Source organism: Lasioglossum baleicum, chromosome 4 (assembly GCF_051020765.1).
Source record: "Lasioglossum baleicum chromosome 4, iyLasBale1, whole genome shotgun sequence".
Classification (NCBI taxonomy): Eukaryota; Metazoa; Arthropoda; class Insecta; order Hymenoptera; family Halictidae; genus Lasioglossum; species Lasioglossum baleicum.
Window position 1 is genome coordinate 11,597,946 of NC_134932.1, and position 14,388 is coordinate 11,612,333.

Genomic DNA, 14,388 nt, shown 5'->3' on the forward strand with positions numbered 1-14,388 from the left:
CGGGTTCGAAGAAAATGGCGGTCCCCCGATACGCGCGTGCCTGGGCCATTCGGTAATTCGCTAACCGCTCTTAATTGTAATTGTTCTGGCGCGGCGGATTCCAGGCCGTAGGTTCAGGGGGCCCCCCGCAAAAAAACACGGATTCCAGTGTTAACCAGCATGCAGCTCGGACCCCTTCTTCTTCTTGATGGGTACCCGCGGTCGGCGTTACAATCCCGTTTTTCTTCGAGCGCGTCAACAAATTTCATCGACGTGCCGATCAGATGCCGGCCCTAAAACCCGACCACCGCGAGCGGGATTCGAGCGGAGCGGAGAGGAGCCGAGCAGAGAGAGAGCTGGTTACACGCGCGCGCGAGGAACGCTTCCCGGGAAGCATTCCTACGACTCGTTTGTCCGGCCCGCCTAGATCGCTTACCTAGATACTTTAATGGCCGGTCGTTTTGATTAAATGCCGATAATTGCCCGGCCTCGGGAAGAAATTCGCCTCGACCACGGAGAGGGACGCGTGCGGCTTCGCGCCGAGGACCGTAATCGGCCCTTGTCCGAGATCGAATCGATGGCGTGCTAAACCGTGAACGATCTTGCGGAGAAACCGCCGCCACGCCGGAATACTGCACCTTTTACGGCCGCATTTTTTCCTGGGGCCGGAAAACGAAGAGCGATTACGTTGAAACGGCGAACGCGAGGCTTGCTGCGAGGTCTGCGAGTTCCAACAGTTAGAGCCTGTTCAGACACGGTGGAAACCGCGCATTTTCGATCGCGCGATTTTTGTTTCGAACGAAAATGAATACTAAAATGAGCTGAATTATAATGTTCATTTATTTCCACGAACGAGCCAGGTGAAGCACGGGTGAAGCGCAGGAAAATCGCGTGGCAGCGAACATGTTAATGTACGCAATTGGAATTTAGTTTGCGGATATGGCTTGCACATACCTTGGATACCGGTTGCGTTCTGCCGGCGTAGCTTGCAGGCGGCCATCTGCGCTGGCAAGAAGCTTTTTCGAAAAACTCCATGCTGGAGTTTGTTTTTTCTTTTTTCCCCTCTGTGAAAAGCGACACGGGCTCTGGGCGCGGCTCGTGCAGAATTCTTAGGCTGAAAGGCCTAAGCGATGCTGGTTGGCTGAGGTTCCCCTCGTTCGCATTACGTCCCTTCCGTTCGTGACAGACTGGGCACGGGGGGTGGGGGGTGGCTGTGAGGGAGGTTTGCGATGGCAGGAAATGAAGGGAACGATAGAGGAGGAGGCGGGGGGTAGGGTGATAGGAAAATTTGATGGAGGGTGGCTCCCCGGGAGCGGGGATCCCGCGGAGTGAAAGCGGAGAGAAAGAGAAGGAGACGGAAAGCGCAGAGAGTAACAGAGACCGAGAGCAGAAAGCAGAGAGAGAGAGAGAGTGAGAGAAACGGACAGTGGAGACGCGGTAGGGGAGAGCGAGAGGGAGAGAAGGTGAGGGAGCCGATCAAGGGGAAACAGGAGGAACGGAGGGCTATCAATGACGCGTTAGAGCACGTCACGTCGTGCAACACATCTGCCACCATGCCCCGTCATATATATTATCTTGACGATACGTCAATTCGGCCACTGATCATTATACTGATTACCTTGGCACGCAAACTGCCCCGCGTGCGCCGCCGTTCACATGACTCGGTTATTAATAAGCGCGGCCTGGTCGCCGGGATTTCGACGGGATCACGATCTCAGAGAGAACGGAAGGATCGCCTGGATCCTTCTGATCCGACCACATTGATTCCGTGATCTCGCTTCAAGTTCCTTCAGTCTGGATTTTAAGGAGCTTTTTAGAGGATCTTCTTGGTCTACGGATTTCTTAGACCCTGGTGATCTTGCAGTAGCTTGTAACTAGACGGCGGAGTTCATGCATTTATGACCAAAATGAGTACTTAGCAACAATTTAAAATAGTGAAAACATTAAAATTCGGAACAGTTTGAAATGGAAAGGAGAATATAAATAAAATTAGCGAATAATCGATGCCTGAAAACAGCGAGGGAAAACAGGTGCACGAATTTTTAATCACGCCCAGTTGCATAAATTAATGACTCTTTCATTTATGTAAACGTGATATTTACTGCAGTTTGGATCTCTATCTCTCTCCCGGTATATTTCAAATATTTATAAACAATCTGATACACTGTCCTACATACAAGAATAAAACGACGACTTTAATATTTGATGTACTTCCTCTACTGGGTTTATTTAATACGCTTTCGTAATACCGTTAGTAATGAGAAAATAAAACTTTTACGGATTGAACTCGGAGAATTCAGGGCTCCTCTCCTTTATGTCTAGACATGAACGACCCTCTGTGTCCACGTAGAGTTAAATAAACTATTCTCAGATCGAAATATTGGAGAACAGACGTCCAAGGTAAAGCGCTTCAAAATAAAAGCTGGTCCCGAAAAAATGACACCTGGTCGAGGACATTGTCTCGAATTCCCGAAAGTGTGAAAAGTGCGACGAGGAATCGACAACGCAGGAAGAGAGAACAGAAAGAATCAAGGGAACACAGGCAGAAGGTGCCGAAGAGTGGAAGCTCGGGCCGCTGCCTGTGCCTAAAGCAAGGCCCCGGAGCGGCCTGTGCCATAAATTTTGATATTATACACGAGGCCTCTCGCCGGCTCGGGGCGAAAGAAGAGAAAACTGGCTGCTCTCGGCGAGGGTTGGAGGAATAGCCCGCCGGTGACGCAACCAACAATGCTCTCACGAGGTTTTAACTTTCTTTTTTCGCTCCCTCGGCCAACAATGGCCCGGGCACGCTCTTGCGCAAACTTTCCCCGATTTCCCCCGGACTTGCTGCGGACCGTTTCGCTACAAAAGGACACGACTACGGCCCCGGAGGATCCTCCGTGATCTCCCGGTCCTTTTTTTCTCTCTTGTCCCCGTCATTTCCGCTCACGGAGGAATCGTATTCAAGGTCGGGACGTATGAAAACGTGACGACCGTGCGCTCGGGATGCAGCACGATACCCGAATTTGTTCCTCGCCTTCGTCTCCATCGTGCCCTCCTTGTTCTCGGGCCTGGTCGAGGAGAGGGGACGGAAATTAATCCTGGCCCGCCGACTTGGCTGCGAACACGATCGTTTGTATCGCTTATTAGCGTCTTTACCTTCGAACCTTCAAAATAGGATTACTTCAAATGGCCTACTGATTACTTTAAACAATAATATGAAACTGTAGAGCACCTTGTTACATTTTCCCAAATTTTACTTGAGCTCACACATTGTAATAACTTTCTGGACAAATTGTTTGGACACAGACCCTTGTACCACAAAATATTGTATAGACATTCATATGATATTAAAAAGAGAGGTCCAATCTGTTTTTAATATTTAAATACCAGGTGTGATTCACGAGAAACAGGCCACCTAAAATAGTTTCGTTAGGCTTAGAGATAGAAGAAAATGTTACAGAGAAATGTAAAATAAATGTTTAAAAAACACGGACTAAGTATTCATAGAATATAACAGAAATATTTATTTTACATTTGTTAAATATTGATTGTATATTTTCTGAATATTTACTTTACATATTTTAAATATTTCTCTCATATTTTATGAATATTGAGGTTACATTTCATTAACATTTATTTCATGTTTCCTGTATCGGTACATAATATCTCATCTAATATCTTTTTCATATTAAAAAGTATGGCTTAAAAAATATTATTTTAATATCTGAAAAAAATGTTTAAACAATATTTTGTGCTACTAGGGGAATTATTCAATTTCAAAGTGCCATCTGCGCTCTCTGAAACGTCCCATTGAATCATTACAAGTCGGATAACTTATTCAGAGATTGTTGTAAATCTAGCGGCCCTATTACTGTAAAATAACGGGAAAAGTCTGCCAGGAGCTTCGTCCGAGGCGCACGTATTGTTGCCAGAGATGATGAAGCCATTAGGAGGTTCATTGAGCAAATGCAAGGCGCCTCCATTCGTACGAGTAAACAGTTCGTGCCCGACTCGTCTGATTTACGCATTAATGAGTCGACGCTGCTGGAACTGATTCATTTGTTAGTACCCTTGCTGGTAAACACTTTCTGTGAAGTAGCATGTAAAAATATTTCATCACTTGTTTAGTCAAGAGAATTCAAGAAAGCGCTCGAAGTTGTTCTACGTATTGTTCCGTTCGTGAAGAACACTGCGAATAATCTTGTTTAAAATTCTCCTACATTTTCAACAATAAATACAAGCTTGTCTCTTCCTCCAAACAGTAAATATTGTAAGAGGAGTACCATTTTCGATCGACAGCGCGCAAACAGCGTGAAAAGAGCGAAGACTATGGCCGGCGCTCAGTACGCGAGTCGTCCCGTCAATTATCCGTGTGGCGTCGGGTAAAAATCGTCCCCGGGGGCGGGTTTTCCCGGTGGCCGGTAAACAGAAGAATTCTTTTAGCCAAAAATCGGAAAAACGGCTCGTTAAAGCGTCCCGCCGTAAATCAAAGACTATTTGTCCCGTGTCGAGGTGTCGGGACTCGCGCGAGCGCGCGATCTTCGGGAGTGGATTTTTATTTCGGGAATGAGCGGTGGCATGCAACCGTGCCCCCGTTGGATATCCTTCTTGTTATTTCTCGTACTTTCCATTGCGATAAATCACGGGCGCCGACGGAAGGGCTGAGGAAGTAAGACCGACAGAAGGGGGCAACGCTTGTTGCCAGACGGAAAACCGAAACCGCTTCTTCGCCTCTGGAAAAGTCGTCGTGGTCGTCGTCGTCGTCATTGTGTCGTGCGCATCGATAGAATTTATCGACGTTGCGGAAAATTATAGAGAACGTGTGCGCGCGCGCTCGCGTTTTTCGCCGGTGATTTTCACCGGTCGAGGTTTTTAAACGGGCATAAATTTTCTTCGGCCCTCGGTCGCAGGCCACCCCGATAAATACTCGGCGCACAATGGTCCCCGAAATTGACCGCTTTTACACGCTCGAAATGTGTCTTTAATAGGTTAACGGGACGCATCGATATCTATTGTCGGCGACACGGCACCAGCGCCGATGTGTTTCGCCGTTGTTTCCCATCGCAACGGGAAAAAGGCGGAAAAATCGATGGAACACCCGAACCGTGACTTCTCGATTTCTATTGTCCGCCTATCCGCGTTAATCTCTTCCTGTCCCCTGGAAATTCCGCGGCACCTACGGAATAACGCCTATTCCGGCGAATTCACCGTCGCTGATTTTGCTAACCTTCGAATTATCCGTCACGTCTCGTTGCTTGTACTAAACACTCCGCACGATTTTAACAGGAGATTCTAAACGCTTCCTACTCGGAATATTTTCTTCCGCGTTGATTTAATTATATGCGCATGAAATTCAACACGTTTATTTAAATTTCTAGTCATTTATTTAATGCGATCAAATTTAGGAATGTATAGTGTATTTTGTGCATTCATAATAGGTAGGTGCAACTTAAAACAGAAAGATTAAAAGGATTTAAAATTTATGTTCGAGCTATATTCAACTTGTTACAATTATTAACGAAATAACTTTTATAGTCCTGTGATGAATAAAGAGGCACAACTCGATCGATAATTCTGAGAACCATGGAAACCTCCTACGTGAATCATCGAAGGGAGTAGATGCATTAGGAATTGTTTCCCAATCAAAAAAAGTAATTCGAGGGTACCCCTCGCACGGTGGGCGGGCAAAGCCTTGAAGGGACCGGCCCTAACTCGATTTCCCCTAAAAGTTGCCGGTGGAAAGGAACGCGGAACGGTAGTCGTTAATTTCCCGGAGAACGATAGAGCTGTTACGCAATCGGCGAAAACCCGCCCCGTATTGTTTTCGAGCGTGAGCTTCTTAAATTCGAGTTATTTTCGTCTAGCGCTGGCCAAGATGGATGGCGCGTGGGGTTTCTGGCAACATCGTTGCTCTTCGCGATGGCAACTGCTACGCAGCAGTGGAAGAAAAGGAGACGGTGATGAGCGAAGAGGAGAGAGGACCAATGAGAGAGACAGAGAAAGAGAGAGAGGGAGATGGTTCTGTGTTGGAAGTTGTTCCCGAGGAACGTCGCGTAGTTGGCGAACGAAATGCCAGCCGCCCCCGTACGTCGACGATGTCTCTTCTTCTGCCCTCGGCCTCTATCCTCCTCATCCTTTCGTCTCCTCGTACGAGAGGAACACCGTGTGACGCCTTCGGGGCGCCGTGTCTCGTTATCCGCGTGATTTATGCCGCGCTAATTGCACCGCGGCGAACAATAACCGCCGCGGTCCGCGCCGATTGTCAAGGCTGGTCCTCCGTGACGACTTCTTACTTCTTTTCCCATCCCTGCGGCTCCAGTCCCTTCGTTCTTTCTCAATCTCGCCTCTCGTACATCGTTGATTCGTCCGCTAACGTCGTCCCTCGTCTCCATTAATTTTAAAACTGATTTTTCCCCGAGACTACGACGAGGATAAAAATGAGGCAAATACATTAAGGGGGCAACCATGTGTAAAATGAAATTTTTGAGGATTTTTTTGCTTAAGTCGATAGGAAATTTCCCGAGGAATATGATAAAAAAAAGTTAGAAAGTGATCAGAGATGTTTTTGTACGTTATTTTCAAAATAAAGTGAACGGTTGCATTGAGCATTTTCATCGAAACGCAAAGTTTCGCATGCCGTGCAACATAGCTCGAAAACTGATTACTCGATTTTTATGAAACCTGGTATATTATATTCTATAAATAATTGGCTTCGGCATGACGAGCTTCGATATTTTTTTTTAAAGCGATATTAGCAATTGTTTGTAACAGAAAATCCGTTTTTCCCAAAACTTTGCCATTTTTGCAATTTTTCAAATTTTAGTAAAAGAAGAACGTCATGCTGAGGGCTTCTGCATAAACTAACGATTCTATTTTGATTTTTTTGTTTCACACCATTTTTGTGCATTGGACGCTGCACGGCGCATTTACAGGACGCCATTTTCAAGCCGCCATTGCACCATTGATATTAACAATTAAAATTTATAAAATATATTTTTTGTTACATTATAACATTAATACATGATACCACAAATTTTAAATTGATCTACGCATTATATTTTTCAAAAAAAATTCTTGAAAAACAGGCCTTTTACACAAGGTTCCCCCTTTACTTTCAAGTTATCTTTCAATTTATTCAAGTTGTTAAAGAACGAAATTTTCATATGGTTCCTGTGGATAATGAGTTGACTATAAATTTCCCCAGAATTGCAGACCACTTACAACTATCAGGAACGAAAGACTAGACCACCCTAAACCATCCCAGTCTCTAAAAATTCGATTGCAACCCTCGAACTCCATCGTTCTCCATCCATCAATCGCAATTACCAAAAGAAACCTCCTGAAAAATATCCCCCCAGAAAACCCGTTGGAAAGAGAGGAAATGGTGTGATAACAACCGTGGTCGTGCCACGTGGTCCGCAGGTATCCACCTGGCCGTTTCCCATGGATCTTCCACCATTCCTTGTCCGCGAGGCGCTTGTTCCTTGTTACACGTGTACCCAACGTTTTACACGCTGCTTCTGTGTGCACCGACACGCCGGTTATGCAAATACCGTCCACGCATATATATTCGCGAGTCACACAATCGTGGTGCGTCGGTGCGAGAACGGCCTGCACACAATGGCCTGCCGATTTATTATTATAAAACTCGAAAAGCGTGACGCAACGCCGCGTTAAACAGTCCGCCCCGATATCTCAATAGCGTTCTTCCAGAGGAAGAAGGAAGGAAGATCACGGTTCCCTCGACCAAGGTCGCGATCTTAATTCCGCCGCGAGAAACGCAAATCACCGGCGGTTTTTCTTTTTTTTCTGTTGTTGTTCAAGCGAGCTGTAATTTATGGCTGCCGGGGGATGTTTGTTTCGTCTGTTACCGCTCGAGCGTTCACAGCGAGATATTTCACCGGTTGTAACGAGTGTAACGAGGTCTCTGGGGTCCAGGCTCTCGATGTTACATCATCGGTGGTTCGCGGCGAGGTCCCGGCGAAGGACATCGGCTTCGTGTCTCTCGAATTTTTCACAATGTATTATGTAGGCAACGCGGAATCATGTGTTTTGAAAGCCTGACGATTCGGCGACGCTTCAAAGGAGCTGACTCGTGGAATTGCTGGACGATGAAACAGTCATTCCGGTCTGACTGGAATTACGAGAGAACTGGCATGCAAATCTTGAAAAGTATGTTTGACGAATTGGAGAATTAATCATTTTTTTTAAGCCGCCGTTCTTGAGGAATATCCGAGTCCAGTGTATTAACCTTCTTGCACTTTGTAAATCTGGATTTTCAAATGTGGACAAGCGATATGAGCGATCGTGAACCAGCAAATGTCGAAGTAGGAAGCAAGAGGAAAGAGAATATGTGCTGGGATCGGTAGAAGGGCTTTGTAATCATCGGTAATAAGGTGAACGGTCTCCCGTAGTTTTTACGAAGCATGCGACAGTCTGTCATTAGTCCAGTCGATTTGATACGAGCGCGATCGTTACAGAAATACTTAGATGATTGTGGCTTGCGAGGGAATCAGCGTAATAAGTGGTCCTCGGGGAGTGGTAAAGAAACTACCGAGAGCCCTTGCTACGATATTTACGAGCGCCATTGTCGGACAGCCGCCGGGAGGAGGGATTTTCGCGGTGGTACGTACGAATACTTACGAGGGTTCGGAGATTTCCTTTCCTTCCTCGACTATCCTCAAATTGTTTCTCTATCTGTTACATCGTTTCCGGCCGCTCGTTTCGATCCGAGCACGCTATCTTCCAATCGCTTACCATCATCTCAAAACTTCCTTAAGCCATTCTGAAAACGTTCTCTTACCGATTTAATTATGTTCGATCTCCTCCAAATACGTGATAAACTACACTCCTCAAAAGAATTAAGGGATCACCTCTGCGAACTAGTTTACGTGATCATAACTCCGGCCAAAATTGCTGTATCGATATCGTCAAACAATGGTTTGTAAGCGTGAAACCTCTAGTTTCGGATGCTCTGTTCCAAATTGTTGCTATGTTGGTTTTTTAATAACGTGTGTTACCACCTCGTTTATAAATAACACACACGCCGGAACTCGAGGTTTCACGCTTACAAACCATTGTTTAACAATATCGATACAGCAATTTTGGCCGGAGTTATGATCGTGTAAACTAGTAGCATTTTTTCGGGTTCGCAGAGGTGATCCCTTAATTCTTTTGAGGAGTGTACTTCTCGATCTCGGACCATTTGTCACACAACATATCATCATCTTCTCCGTAATGGTTCCACAAAGCAGTCAAAGTCGCAATTGTAAAAACGAATCTGCGTAGAAATGAACGCTGGCAAACGTCGTCTCGCAAATGGTCGAATCGCAGCCCGATAAAACCGCCGGAGCCTTGTGATTAAAACTCGCACACAAATGCCGTTCGAACAACAGAAACCTAATAACAGCGTTCCACCCTCGCGCAACGCGGGAAACTTTTTATCTGAGCGAGGGAGAGGCCGTCCATTTGGGAGCCGCAGAAAATCAAGATGGTCGTCCCTAATCGTCACCAGATGGTGGGCAAGTCTCTCCCCATAATTCGTTCCTCGTAATTTTTCTCGTGTAACGCGTGCGCTGCCCGCATGCATGCTTGCTCTCTCGGAGAAATATCAAACCGTATCAAAAGCGATCGAGGCAATCAAGAGGAACGGGTCGTCCGAGCGGAGAACTGAGCCGAGCCGAGCGGAGCGGAGCCGGCTGTCTGTTGTTCGCTGGTCAGCAGGCAGGCAGGATATCATCTACCGATCCTCTCTCGTTCCTTGCACGCGGAGGAGGGGGCCGGCCATAGGGCAGCATATAATTATCAAGACCGTAATGGCGGTCATAAATCATAGGCGCTTCTCTCCCCTGGTTCAGCTCGTTTCTTTCTTCCACGCACGGGGCCGGGACCGCGGCTCTGCCCACGGCTAGACGATGAATACGCATGAGAAATCGGCTCAACCGATTGGATAGAGTCATCACTCCAACGCCGCAGACACGGGCCAACTCCATTTTCTTCGGAAACCCTGCTGCACGGTTCACGGTTCCTCAAAGAACACTCTTTTGTCTTCGATGTCTCCAAAACCATGTCTGAAGCTCACCATTCGTCATGGACACGATCTCTCTGTTCATTCGAAGTGGGAGGATGTAGAAATTTGATTCGAGTTCCGATGACACTTAGAGGGTGGTGGTTCAGGTATCTTCCCAATAAATATGACGACGAAGAAAATAACGAAATAAAGAACCTACGGTCTACATAAGCGGCTCGAAGATTTTCATTTCAGCGCACACCTCGCAGAAGTTCGAGCGCCATACGTTGGCGATCGCGGTGCAGAGGAGAAAGTTCCCGTCGTCCACCCACGTCTCAATTACAGCAAATAGCGAACGATCGCGCGAACGAAGGGAACGAGCGATAAGAGCGGAATAAACGTCGCAATAAAGCCGTAGCCTCGTCATCCCGGTAACAGATCGAGGGGAAACAAAGACCGTGACGGGTGTAATATTTGCTGAATCGATTCGGCGGCGGGGAGAGGCGAGCATACAGGCGAGTTTCTCTGGACAAAGAAAAGCTCTCACTTCCCTTCGTCCCGCAAGGACAAAGGGATCTGTTTCGCCAGTAATCAGGACCCTACGGTTCTCTCGCCTCCCCAAAGGTCAGCCTCCGGTTGTTCCGCCAATGGCGAACCGTTCGATCGTCTCCCAAGGGACAAGTTTCCTTCGGATCCTCATTCCATACTCGCATACTCTCGTTCCCAGAGACGAGCGACCATAAGTCCTCGGGAGAGCCGAAGCCAACCCTCTGACATTCACTGACGACGGGGTGGGCCTTGGTCACGGTCCGATGGTGGGGGCGAACAGGAAGCCGGGGGAAAACGGAACAGGAAATGGAACTTCGAACAATAAACGCGGATAGGATACTACGGTATTGGGGGATTGGCGGAGCCATCAACGAGGGCGCAATTATTTCTGTCCCAGAGCGAAAATGAAAGTCGAAAGTTTGGAGAAAGAGAATTTATTTTTGTTGATTGAGTATAGGCGATTTAAATTGTTATGTAAGATGATGCAAGAATAGGGTACACGAGATTTTGAAGATTGTTTGATTCCTCACGTCAGACTTAGTCGAGTAAAATCGCAGAAAGCGTCCAGCATGTTGAATAAACTACTGTATTGACCCCAATTATGGTCGTCATAAAATCGTTCATATCGAAGCCACTAAAATCAACGGTGCTCTCGCAGAAACATCAGTATAAATATAAAAGAAGATTGATGCGCGAGGACGCTTGCCAGAAAGTCGTCAAATGCACCGAGCCGCGCGAAATAAAATACGTCGGACCTCCGGAGCATCATTTCCAATGCCACCCCCTGTCTCCCGAGCGTCGTCGCCTTCGTTATCAGCGCGCGCCGTTGTCCACGTGATAAAGAGTAATGAAACGAACGAGGGAAAACGAGGAACAGGCCGAACGAAAGGGAAAAGCGACACGAAAAAGGGGGAGCGCGGGCAAGCCGACAGGGGGTTGGACGTAGGAAGGAATATGTAGGCGCGGCGGCGGCGGATGCCGGAAAACCCGTGTGTGCGTTTTCGTCCCTTCGCGTTTCCGCGCCGACGTAGATGGATCATAATTCTTGCTTACCTCGCGGTCGAAAACCGTCTCCGCCGCCCTTTTGCTTCGGTTTCGACTTTCGGCCGGGTCTGTCCTCCCTCACCGTGGCATCGGACCGTGACCAGAACCCACCCCATAATCATGATAAAATGTCAGCCGACTGACAGGGAGAGTCGCGACGGCGGTGTGCACGCGCGATGGACGCGCTCTGGCCCCGGTAATTGTCCGAAATGCAGTAAATCACACCGGCGAACGGAGACGGAAATCTCTCTGGCGTGGGGATCCTCGTTATCCGCCAAGTGGACCCACCCCGCGCATGGCTTTTTCATTTTTCGCAGCAAGAAACACGCGACGGTCTAATGGAAATTTTCATACCAGAAATGGCATGGCCGAATTCGCGCCCGACCGCTGCTCCTGGCGCTAGAAATAATTAATATACGGGCTGCGAATGTCTTCCGTTCGCTTTATAATATCCACCCTCGCAGTCTCCACAACGAAAACTACGAAGTGCGCGTTCACTCATCAAACAACCACCCCCATCTTCTGTTACAATGAAATCGGTTCTCTCTATTGTACCATTTCCACAAAAATCAGCCCCCAAAAAAGATTACAAACCAACTCGTAACTCACCCACACCACCAAAAGGACCACTGTACCTCCAGCTTCCCTCGAGGCAACAGTGTCAAATTCCCCGAAAAGCTGCAGAAACCGAGATCCCACCCCCTACAGTCATCCTAAACAAGACGCCTCGGACTTTCTCGGAGGCGTCAAACCCTTGGGAAACGGTTCGAATAATATACACGTCACCCTAACGCAGAAGAAGCTGAAAGTGAGAGAGCCAGAAGGCGAGTGAAAAAAAAATGAAGAATTCCCATCGCGTTGGTTGCCTCTCGCATCCCGTTTCCCGTTTCATTCGGTTTTCTTCGATGTCGGGCTCACCTAGGGGGTTGCGGAGGGGGTTGCAAGGGACGTCGAAAGAGAGACAGCGAGCCAAACGAAGAGAAGGAGAATGAGAGAGAGAGAATCGGATGGTCGAGAGAAGGTAGGGGTAACCGAGGGAAAGCTCGGGAGGGAGGTGGCTCGTCACGGTGGGAGGGGTTGGTTTCCGAGGGGGGATTTCGGGGAGGGGTGCGCTGACAGCTCGACGCTCTCGTCCGCTCCACGCTCGACAGGAGGATACGCTTGCCTGCACACATTCACCGGTGCGCATAGACGCACACACTTCCGCGTAGACACACGCACACACATATTCACGCGTCTACACTAGCGCGCGACACGACGTCCTTTTTTTCCCTACGGCTCGTCTTCGTCTCCTACACGCTCGTGCACACACGAACACACGCTCGCTGCCAGTCACTGAGAGCCGCCTCTCTTTCTCTCTCTCTCTATCGCTCTCTTATCCCGGTCTCTCTCCCTCTATCACTCGATGTGTCTCTCTCCTTCTAGTTCAGTCTCTGTCGGCCAGCCGTGTGCGCGCGTTAGCCGTCACATTGCGTAGTTTCGTTTCTGTCTGTACTTCTGCCGAGTCAGAAGCTCCGACAGGGAGTCGCGCTGGCTGCGTCGCTCGCATGGACACGCGGCCCTCTTCTTCGTCTTCTTCCTCTTCCTCTTCCTCCGCCACCTATCGCCGTCCTCCTCGTTCGATGACAGTCGCCGGGGGAATCAGTCTGCCGCCGCGATCATGATCGACCCGAGCCGCGCCGCAATCGCGAACCGCCTGCATCCTGGTGAACCGCGGACACGTGACGCCGAACGTGACGTTCGCCGGATCCCACGTGTCGCACAGTGAACCAAAGCTAACCGAGCCGACCGGTTCCATCGTGGAACGGCCATAGTCGCGTACCGATCCGCTGAATTCTGTGGGAAATCGACCCGTGTCACTTGCTGCCCGAGTGACATACTCCAGTTGATTTGATATCGTCCGCGAGATCAGACTTTCCGCGAAACTGCTACGTATCGGTTCGTGTTCCAGTGTCCTCGAGGAACTTGTTTGGATCCCGCTCAAACAAGACTACAGGCACTGTGTGAAAGTGCCGCGAGTGAACCAATTTGTTTGATTTGATCGCCATTGATTTAGGAAATCGGTTGAACGTTGCAGAGAATGGACTAGCATCAGTTACCCTCCAAGTGACCTCGAGCGTTTGGCTCGGTTTGATCTGGTACGCGATATCGCTCGAACTTTGTCGGGAATTGTTCCAGGTTGGTGGCGAAGACATTGTGCAAAGTGGTGTTGAACTGTGAATTGAGGAAATTGTTCCCTAGTAATTGACAGCTCGATTATGTCTAGCTATTCCGTTCAGTTCGGTTTGATTTGGCGAAATTTGTATGACATTGAATTGCTCCGTGCCATTTGAATTGAAGTGACGTCGAAGTATACTCCGTTTGATTCGGTTTAACGGAGTGAACGTCGTGCAAGAATTGTATGATATTATTTGAGCCTAGAACGAGAGGTAATTTCCTTAATGTGACATGCAAGATGGTTGAACGTTGCGAGGAAACGCCAGCATGCACAATTGGATATCGTTGAGCAGCGAGCTTCGTTTGCCGCGGTTTGCTCGTGCGACTCGGTAGAGTCAAGGCTCGATCGTTTGAGGCGGGGTTGAACCTCAAGGATAAATTGATCGGGTTATCGAGCGATAACGTTCCCACGTTGATGATCGACGGTTCGATTGTGTCGAATATTCCCGACATTCCGCAGCAATGAGTGTCGAGCGTCACCCTCGGACTAACTTGTCGATCGCTGATCGCCGCTCGGAATATTTTGTCGGCGACGTTGATCCACGTGGATAACACCGGAGAACAGCAGGTACGCTCCGGCATGTTTCGCGCGTTTCTGTCCGTGACAC

At 48.3% G+C, this 14,388-nt stretch overlaps 1 protein-coding gene across 9 annotated transcripts in view; it reads left to right on the forward strand.

Moving 5' to 3' along the window:
- Positions 1-14,388, forward strand: part of Antp (homeotic protein antennapedia) — a 176,875-nt gene that overhangs the window by 115,138 nt on the left and 47,349 nt on the right. Inside the window, exon 1 of one of the 9 annotated variants that reach the window (XM_076422356.1) lies at positions 8,949-14,388. The exons of 7 other annotated variants lie outside the window; for them this stretch is intronic. The gene's annotated coding sequence lies outside the window, so the exon portion shown is untranslated. Of the gene's footprint in view, positions 1-8,948 lie in introns of those variants that run through there. One more of the 9 variants, XM_076422350.1, reaches the window with a different exon arrangement.